We start from the raw sequence: 11205 nt of genomic DNA, 5'->3' as shown, positions 1-11205 counted from the left end.
TCAGTGATGAGATACTAACATTAATTTTATGTCTGAAAATGTATTCTAGGATATTTAAGCATGTACATTCAATGTTTTCTATCCATTTCAATAGGACTAGTAAGAAAAGTGTTTTTTGAACTTCGTTTATTCTCATACTGTGAGATAAAGTCTCCAATGACATTCAGACATCTAAAACTTTAAACTTGTTTAAAAATAAATTGGATTTATGCACAGGTATTAAAATGCTTCAGTACAAAATCCTGGAGTCTGTGTCCCAAGCTGGCCTATAGGCCTGAACACTGGTAACTCAAACCTGATGATCTATTCTTTATGTGTAATGCAAACATGGAGTCAACACTTTGTGCTTGGCATAAAGGGTTCATGAGCCCTGGCCTTTCTATTTACTAAGTCAAACATGGAGTGCATGTAGTGTCTGATGTCAAATAATTCTACTTCTGAAACTTAAAGTTTGTAAATGTTTTACATATATATTTTGCTCTGATGTACTAGATAAATCTTATTTAAAAATGTTTTAATATATGTGTGCAGTTTAATAATGTAAAGGTGAAACACAAATTTTTATTGGAAATACAATACTAAACATGAAATTCTGAAAATATGGCCATCTTTTGATCCTTGTTAAATGAGGTTTGCCATACAGCTTCTGCCAATAAAGTTCGCAGTATAGATTTATGTCAGAAGGTACTCGTTGCAGTCTAAACAAAGATAGGCTCATAGTGCTCCAACCATAGCATTGATTTGAGAGTCAAAGGGCTGACTTTGTTTAATGAGTGCTTGTTTGCAGATCTAACAGGGATTGCAAATGCGCTTCTACTGCCCTCCCCAAAACACACACACACACACACACACACACACACACACACACACACACACACACACACACACACACACACACACACGCACACACACACACACACACACACACACACACACACACACACACAGACACACACACACACACACACACACACGCCCTTCCATGAACATAATTCCTGTTTCAGAAAAAAATAAAAAGGTTTCCTTACACAGAGCATTTGAACAGCTGGAAATGCGGGAAAGACATGAGCTCCTTGAGCTAATTTCCGACAGGTTGGTAGCCATGACAGAGATAATGTCATCGCGCACATGATGACATCAACTCACAAAGCACAAAGCGTGAAAAATAAAAAACAAAGGGAAAAAAATTGGAATTTGGACCCAAAAACCAAGTAATGCAAAAAGTAATGCACATTTGCATTACTAGTTACTAAAAAAAGTAACTTATTACTATTACTGCATTACTATACTGAAAAGTAATGCCTAGTATTGCTAGTTACTAAAAAATATAATGTATTACAGTAACGCGTTACTTTTGTAACGTGTTACTCCCATCACTGACATATGTATAAAGATATATATATATATATATATATATATATATATATATATATATATATACACAAATATATATATATATATATATATATATATATATATATATATATATATATATATGGGTCTACTTCATTTCAATGAAAGCTCATTTCACTGAAAACTCATTTGACTGAAACTCATTTCGTTGAAAGTTATATATGGTCTGTTCCTCACTGCAGTGTGATCCTGGAGTTAGTATATAAACCAAGGGTGGTGTGGGTGGCACAACACCCCACTTTGGGGGGTGTGGGGGCATAGACCCCCACATAGTTTGGTTATATATTGTCTTCTGGAAATAGTTATTCATTGGACTTGTAAGTATCCATATCTATGGTTTTAAACGTTTAAAATAGGTGGGGGGCTATGCAACCCACACACCCCCAATGTGGGGAGCTGTGCCCCCCCCTTAGTTTATATACTAACTCTAGGATCGCACTACAGTGGGGAACAGGCCATATATAACTTTCAACAAAATGAGTTTCAGTCAAATGAGTTTTCAGTGAAATGAGCTTTCAGTGAATTGTGCGCAAGCAACTGAGTTTTAGTGAAATGAGCTTTCAGTGAAATGAAGTAGAGTCATGTGTGTGTGTGTGCGTGTGTGTGTGTGTGTGTATGTATATATATATATATATATATAATATTTCAATTGTTTCTCTGTACATTTGGTATTCTCTGTTATCTATTTTGCTCCTGTATCATATGTATATATGACCATTATCATCCTGATAGATGTTCTCTGCATTATTTATGTAAGGATACCATTGTTAGTATTTTTACTGTTGTGGAGCTTTTCTCCCTGGGTCTCTGCTGAAAACAGGCTCCTGGCCCAGTTGGGCATTACCCGGTTAACAAATGTATTAAAATAAATTATATATATATATATATATATTTATTTATAATGTGCACAAGGCAACTAGCCTGTATTGCCATTCTGTCGAATACAGGTATAGTATTGTCCCTCCTAACACCTCCAGTAGATGTTACAGTGCCAGGACAGTGTGCGTTGTTACCCTCATAGAGTGTGGATGTAGCATAATAGTTATTCAAGTGTGTGTGTGCAGACCCATCTCTTATCACTGTAAATCACATATGTTATGTCAGAGGCATGGGATTACTCGTGGTATTATTTTGATATTGTCCATGACTGTTGCTGGTTCTTGTAGTGTTTTCCACTTAATTTTACCTGTGCCCACCTTGCTGGAGACCTGTGCTGAGAGTGCAGTCATATTCAGGCATATCAGTTTGCACAGCTTCGCCATATGCACCCTACCCCAAGTGTATGTCAGATCCCTGCTAAATGCCCTCTGCATTATTCATGTAAGGATGCTTATCTCACGCAGACATCCTCCCCAGTGTTATGTCACCTTGTGTGACAGTCACATAAAACACATTTACACTACACAGCCCCTACTGTACCATATAGATATGTGATTGCTGTTGCTGTTACAGCCATCTTCCATTGACATGCCCTCCTCTGCTGTTCATTAGGTAGCTTCTCCTGTCTTCTTTTCCTGTGTTCATTCCTACAATTCATGTGTGTTTCCGTATTCAATACACACACTTCTGCTGAGTGCTCATTTCGCATGGCAGTCCATGTCCTGTTACAGATCACTTACACAGCTTCAGTACACAATGCCAGGAGTGGGATATCACAATACTCTGCACTGTAGGAACACTGCCCATTACTGTTTTTGGATCATATACTTCACATTCATACTTATCAAATGTCAAGATATTCTCAGGATGTCCACATGTTTTCCTTATCAAATTTGTGGATTTCTGGCATATCACTGGGATGATCCCAGGACTAATGTGTGTCAATATTACATAAATTTGAGGTAATAACTCTCAACTGTCCTGATTTGTGCAGAATGTACAAGTTTTATCTCATATTTTTGATCTTTTCCTCATAACATATTGGTTTTCTGGCAAATCATTGGCATGTCATTGCAGATTGAAGCCACAAAATGATGACAGACATCTGAGTTTCAAACTTCATGCTCTTCAGAAAGTTCATGGTACTGCACAATCATTCCTTCCACTTTCTAAATTGGGAAGACCAATATTAAAAATCTGTCCTTAGCTTTGGGCCTTTGTCCACCCATTATTTATGGCTTTGTCCAGATTTCTTGTGCTAAGAAGTTGAGAGAATTTCATTCTAACACATTTATACATGATATCTATGTCAAATATGTCCCTATTTCTGATTATTTGCCACCACATTACGTTGGCCTTTGTGAAGATGTGTTGCACTAAGAGATTGACAATTATCTGTGAAGTGCTGGTGATCATTGTGGCATTTCATGAAAATCCACAGATTGTAGGTGCTCTGCTTTATACAGCATTGATATCCATGTCTGCTTACATGGTTTTCTGGCTGGCAACACTGTAGCTTAGACTCACCACATGCAATTATGTGCATTACCACTCGCCATGCAACATTGCTCAAACATGTAAACTCTGTAGGCTTTGTGCAGAGCCTACACTGAATTGAATCCTAGGGAAAGTCTACCATCCATAGAAAGGATAATTTTTCTAACATCTGTTTATATATTAGTAGCTGTCATCTTCTTGTTCTTCTGGCTTTTCCCAGTTAGGGGTCACCACAGCAGATCACCTGTCTGCTCATGATTGACAGTGGAGTTTTACAGTGTCGAGTTGCCAGCCTGGCACCCATCCTTCTACAGAAGGCACACACACACACACACACACACACACACACACACACACACACACACACACACACACACACACACACACACACACACACACACACACACACACACACACACACACACTCCTAGGGTCAATTTAGAGTGTCCAATCCACCTACGGCATGTCTTTGGGATGAAACCGGAGCACCCGGAGGAAACCCACATGACCACAGGGAGGACATGCAGACTCCACACAGAAGGCACTCCAGCTGAGTATCGAACCAGAGAACCTCTTGCTGTGAGGCAGCAATGCTAACTGCTACACTACCACGGCTGCCCTGTATTAGTAGCTGTCATCTGCACATCAGTAAAAAGGGTGTTATTAAAGGACAATTGGTTAGGGCAGCAAGAATATGCTAGAATTTAAATGTATTTATAGAGGAATGTGTCAAGATAGCAAGTATGTCCTTAGAAAGAAGTTATCCTTACAATTTATTACAGGAGGTATGTGCAGAGGTTACATTAGGTTGGGGGGCAAATCTGACCTGATCCTTACTAGTGGAATTATTAACAAATTAAAAACACCTGCATCTGATGTTAACCCAAGTTTTAACAAAACCTTGATCTTCAGATCTGACAGTTTTGCTCCCAAGGTAAAAAATTATATTTAACAACTGAAACTTGTTTAAAATTGACTATAAAGTACATCAGATATTGTGTCCTAAACCACTGTTCTCTTACAAAACAGGGAAGAATCTCAAATTCTGAACATTCAGCAAGTGCCCTCATATTTAACCACTACAGGAGCATGGAAATGTGGAGCCTGCGGACAATCTGAATATTTATTAGAAGATGAGTATTTTATGTATGGTGACCAAAAGATTAGGTTGCTTAAAGGGAATTGAACTACCAAAGGGCTAATTTATGTTGCCATATGTTCTGGATGCAACAATTTCTGTGTAGAGAAAACAGAACGTAGTCTTCGTAAACGTATTTACGAATACAACTGTGATATTTCTAAGAAAATTTTAAATCGTTTTCTGATTAAACACACTTTTGCATTCTCTAACTACAAAAAATTATTTTGGTATTTTGGAAGTTATCCCATCAAATGTAGGAGAGGAGACTGAGGAACATTATTAGAAAACAAGGAATTCAGATGGCAATTAAAGTAAAATGTCTTAAGTTTTCCAGGCATGAACAAACACGTTTCCATACTTTCTGGACTTAAATTTAAAGCTGCAAAATTACAATTATAAGTACTGTTGAGGTAATGATTTACAGAAATGTACAAAGTTTTCATGAGTGAAAGCATGATTTATTGTATTCATTTACTGGATGCTTCTCATTGTAAAGAAGAAAAATGGGAAGCAATAATCCAAAGTCCAAACTAAAAATGGGTCTATATTAGAAAATCGAAGTTTCAAAACTTCGAATGTTCTAATATCGACCCCTATTCAGTGAAAGCTGAAAATATCGAAGCAACAGAAAACCAAATTTTTTTCTAGGGAAAGAATTTGGTTGTCCGTTTCTGTTGCTTCAGTATTTTCAGCGCTGTGGTGGAAAGTTATGGGTCGGGTTCAGGTAAGTGTGTGATTGAGTGTGGGTTAGATATGTCTGCGATAGTGTGGATGTGAGGGTTAGGGTGGGTTAGGAGAGTTAGGGTTAGGGCGTGGGTCAGGTAAGTGTGCAATTGTGTGGACGTGAGGTTTAGGACAGGGTAGGTGAGTTAGAATTAGGGTGCGGGTGAGGTGTGTGTGCGATAGTGATGGACCTTAGGGTTAGGGTTTGGGTTAAGGTAAGTGGATAGTTAGTGGTGTGTGTATAGTTTAGTGTAGGGTTAGATGTAAGATTTTAGGTGTATGTGTGTGGACTGCTGTTTGTTTGGTGTGCTTGTGTTGTGTGTATGTATTTTGGAGCAACAAATTTTTTCCCTAGGAAAAAATTTGCTGTTCTGTATGTTCAATGTTTTCTGCTTTCGCTGAATAGGGGTCGATATTAGAACATTCAAAGTTTTGAAACTTTGATGTTCTAATATAGACCCACTAAAACATACAGAAAATATATCAATTTGATATGTATACAGAGGGGGATACTTGAGTGCTAAATGACATCTCATATTGTAAGTTTATTTAATTTAGCCAGACATACAGTGCAAGATTCTTGATTTAACACACAACAAACCACACACATTTGCTGTGTGTGTGTGTGTGTGTGTGTGTGTGTGTGTGTGTGTGTGTGTGTGTGTGTGTGTGTGTGTGTGTGTGTGTGTGTGTCTACTGTATGCTGTGTTTTGTCTTACTGACCAAGATGTGAAGAATCAACAGCCTTTGTATTGCTGTAGATTTGGAACATCCACAAAAGTTCCTTAAAAAAGAATACAGGAATTAAGTTCAGCATCCTATGCTGATCACCTCAATACCCTGCATCTTTACTGAGTATCATACAGACTTCTGAGAGGTAAACTTTGCCTAGCATACAAGGTATCTCCAGACCCTGTTTTGATGAACCTTTTGCACATCTGCAAAACAAACAGCATCAGAACTACTAGATTAACAGACCTACATTTTGCTTGCAACATAAATAGAACATGTTGGGGAGACGGATATGCTCCTCAGAGAATTAACATTCTCTGGAACAGGTTCCCCATCCATGTGAAGCAGAATTCCTCCCTATTCCTATTTAATTACAACTTGGACAAATTGATGGGTAATCAGAAATTCACTCCGGTCTGGCACCTATGGTGGACATAGGCAGTCAGTAACTCTATCTATATATAAATCAAATTTGTGAGTCACTTTGGGGTGCAAGGCTAGGATTATAAGGTCACCTATGAACCTATGAAATCTTTTTTATGAAAAATCAGTTGGTATTTATTTACTAGTTACCGTCAGTCATTTTTGCATATTTTCTTAACTACATTAGTCAAGAAACAACAGTTCTATGACTACATTTCTTTTCAAAGTTCATGCATAGAGATCATTTCTTGAACATACTGAAATTCTTATACGTCACCAATAATGACATTTCCACAAAGTCATACTCCAGACTAAATAAATACACTATCTGAGGCAAAACCTTTCTGCACAAAAATCACACCAGACAAATACATTTTATTAGATGAGTCCCTTCTCCTAGACAAATGCACATGTGGCTTAAAGTAGTTTTTGCCACAAGAATGTTCTCAGTTTGGCATAATGAACTTTGAACTATGTAAATGTTCTAATGATAACAAAAATGAAGGATATGCCTGGGAGTAGATTGTCTATACAGAAAAATAAAATGCAGTAGCTATAGCAGGCCTTGAACCAACATATATGCAGCCCGCTGCAAGGCTAAAAGCAGAAGCTACAGTTAAAAATCTTTTGGGCTCTGTTTGTAGGAAGGGATAAATACTACTTAGGAGCCACTCCTTTTCCTGCCAAAAGCTGTCTGCAGTCTTCATAAATGAAGAACAAGTATGCTGTAAAAATGTAAAGCTGCCAAGGACAGGATTGCTACCCAAGTTCAAACAAATATATTTGGCTGCTGGAGACAGCATTTTACTTGCTCTGTAAGAGTGGCAAAAATGAGTGTTTGTTTGGCATGCAGATGACTAATAAAGCAGACATACATAACCTGACCTCTATGCATGAGAATGAAGTTATCATGTGGCAAGATGCACCAAGGCAACCCAAAGAACAAACCAAATGTTTTTATCTTGGATAAGAACAAAATAGAGGAATAAAGATGAATCATGAGAAAAAGCCATGACAGCATCCAAAAGATAAAGTAGTATCATTAAAACTAATTTTTCGTCATCTGAATATGCCTCTGTTCAACTCATTTGCTGATGTCAGCAGAAGCAATGCACTAATCTTCATCTAGTCCAAGATGGCAGCAGATGGCTACTAGAGGGCAAACACATTTGCTGTTTTAATTCTTAAGCTCTTAAGGGCGGCGCTGTGGTTAATGCTGTTGCCTCACAGCAAGAGGTTCTCTGGTTCGATTTTCGGCTGCGGTGCCTTCTGTGCGGAGTTTGTATGTTCTCCCTGTGTTAGCGTGGGTTTCCTCCCACATTCTAAAGACATGCTTCTGGAGCATTTCTCCCCGGGCCTCTGCTGAAAACAGGATCTGTGGAACCTAGTCGGACTTTCCTGGTCAACAAATGTTAAATAAAATAAATAAGCTGTTTTAAGTGTTATTAGCACTGCTTACAAAGTTATGTTTACTCACTTCAACCTTAATATGGCAATTTGAATTTTGTGATCAGTTCATAGATTGTGTAGCCAGAGTTTCATTTGATGAATCATGTAATTGTCTGGCAGTTAGTGCAGAAGATTAAATCTATGATCTCTTAGCTACTTCCTGTGGTACAGAGTTTGCTTCCCTCAGCCTTCATTTACATACTGTATGACCTTGAGCAAATCACTTAAAACCTGACAGTATTGTGGAGGAACTGGAAATGTGGGCATGCCTCATTAATGGTCCACTGGACTGCATACATAGTAACTACTTATGAAAGAAAAAAAGCAGCTTTTTAATTTCCTTGTTAAACAGATATGTGAACTAATAGTTTGCACACCCTCTTCAGCCATGACTGTAGCATAGAAATGCATGAAAACAAATGACAAAATACTATTAGTACAGAAAATATTTACATAAAGATGGAAGTATGGTGAGTATTTACAACAGTACAGTACAGTAATTATTGCACCTGATTTAAGACAACATAAGAGTTGTTAGATTATAGTAAGAAATAAAATATCATTCATGTGAATAATGATTTCCTAATATAATAAGAGCGGAGCTGCCAGGCAGTTAAGGACTAGATAGCATTTCCTTCTCAAATTATCATTAAAGCATTTACATTCCATATTATTATGGAGATGTTCAGAAAAGCTTTTTTAAAATCCTGAAGGCGTTCTATAAACCTTACTTCAGCAGGGAATTTGTTACATAATGCAGGGCCTTGTCTGGATAGTTTAAAGGGGGGGGGGCCTAATAAGAATGATGATATCTTTTAGAGAGTTTTGAAGTGAGTATGATTGTTGCTTTGAATGGAATAATCTTTTTAAAGGGGGACCGTATCCCACATGCAGTACCTTGAATAATAAGCAGCCCATTAGGTAATTTGTTCTTTCTGTAATAGGTATTCTCTTACGTTTGTGTAGAAGAGAACATTGTTATGGTTGAGAGTCAGCAAGAACTGCAAATCTATAACTCTTACCTTTCATAATGTGTATTATAGGCAGAGTGAGTTGTCAGCACTGGTAGATTGTATTCCAGCTGAGGGAATAGTACATTTTTAGCTAAGGATAAGCTATTCAGGGGAGCAGTAGTCAAATCTTGTAGCAGAGTTTTAGTGGGGATGGAACTCAGTTAATAATTTTGTCAGTGCGATTAGAAAATGTGAGAGAGGGATCAGGGTGAGACCTAAGTATTTATATTCGATGACAAAGTGATACTATTTTTATTTTATTAAGTAATAGATGGAAGCAGGTGGGATTTATGAGGTAAAGAGCATGACAATGGTTTTGTTGTAGTTGATCAGTAGTTTATTAGAGTCTGCCCAATGTCAAAGGTTATTGAAGGATTGTTCCAGTTTTTGTTTCTGACAGTATTCATTTGCTTAGAGTAGAAAATATCATCTGTGTATAGTATGATATTTAATGAAGGGAGTTCTGCTGGGAGGTCATTAATGAATTTTGAGAATAAGAGGGGTCATAGGACTGATCACTGAGTAACTCCTGCATTAAGTGTGCCATGGGTGGACAGAAGTTTGTTACATTAAACCTGAAATGTTCTATTATGGAGATAGCTTTCAAATCATTTCATGGTGTTTTAACCAAAGTTAATCGTCACCAATTTTTTTTAGAAGTAGGCTGTAGTCAGCTGTTTCAAGTGCCCCCACCATATGTACAAAAATTCTGCAGTGACTATATTGCTGTATATTGTTTTTGTGGTTGTAAATAATGCAGCAGTTGTACTGAAGGTGTTTTGAAAACCACACTGCTTATCTAATAGTAATTCATTGCTGTTTATAAGAACTGCAGTGGTGGTGCTGAGGTAGCGTTGTCGCCTCACAGTAAGACGTTGTCCTGTTCGATTCTCAGCTAAAGCGTCTTCTGTGTGGAGACATGCATGAATGGGCATACCTTTGTTGAAGATTGTGCGTCACAGCTGGCAGCTCAGCACGTAAAAATCTACTGCCAGTCATTAGCGGACCGGAGTTCCGCTGTGGCAACCCCTAACTGGGAAAAGCCGAAAGACATAACAACAACAACAAGCTGTTTATAAGTCTCAGTAACTATTTGTAAAGTATTTTCTCAAAATGTTTTACAAGTGGGTAGAGGGTGGTGATGGGCTGATGTCCTTATGGGATTTTGAGGAGGCATTTTTAGAAGTGGGATGATGACGGAGTGCTTTAAAGCAGGGGGAAAATTTCAAGTAGTGAGTGACAGGTTATATATAAAGGAAAGGGGTTTGGTGGTATTATCAACTACTCTCCTAAGGAATGTAGGGTATAGTGGTGAGAGCTTAGAAGAGGAGTGTTTAAGATTTTGAGTTTGGTTTTCGTTTCTTTTACAGTGATTTCTCTAAAGTGGAAAATAGTAACATATTCAGCTGAAGGGTATAGTTGTGGTTGAGAGCTGTTAATTGGTGAGGGCTGGTAGTTCTGCACAGGACTAAATGTTCTAGTAATATCTTTGATGTAAGAGGTGACAAAGGATTTCTATTCAGAAGAGTTGAAAGATGGATTAACGGTTATCTGACTGGGGGATTTGCTGGCTTTCTATGGCAAACACAAATCCACATTTCATCAGGTATAATGTCCCAACTTCCTTATTTTTCATTACTACTATCACTTTAAAGTTGAAGGGCTAATTAAGTCGTCTACCATGTTACTTGGCTTAATTAACTATATAAGATATGTGATGTAATAATGCCCATGTATTTTTCTGAGGAAGTTGGGACATTATACCTGACGAAAAGTGGATTTTATTTTTTGTACACTTAAAATTAAAGAATTCTATGTATTTCTGCTTGTAGCATTGGCCGTCTTTGTTGTAGAACCAGCATTTGTGTTTGCCGTAGAGAGTCAGTTTATCTTCAATAGCTTGTTTTCGTGATTTGCTGGCTTTGGCAAATTGGC

Source organism: Protopterus annectens, chromosome 7.part1 (assembly GCF_019279795.1).
Source record: "Protopterus annectens isolate FY-2018-M chromosome 7.part1, PAN1.0, whole genome shotgun sequence".
In the NCBI taxonomy this organism is placed as follows: domain Eukaryota; kingdom Metazoa; phylum Chordata; order Ceratodontiformes; family Protopteridae; genus Protopterus; species Protopterus annectens.
The sequence above is the reverse complement of the archived record's forward strand: the minus strand, read 5'-3'. Positions refer to the sequence as shown.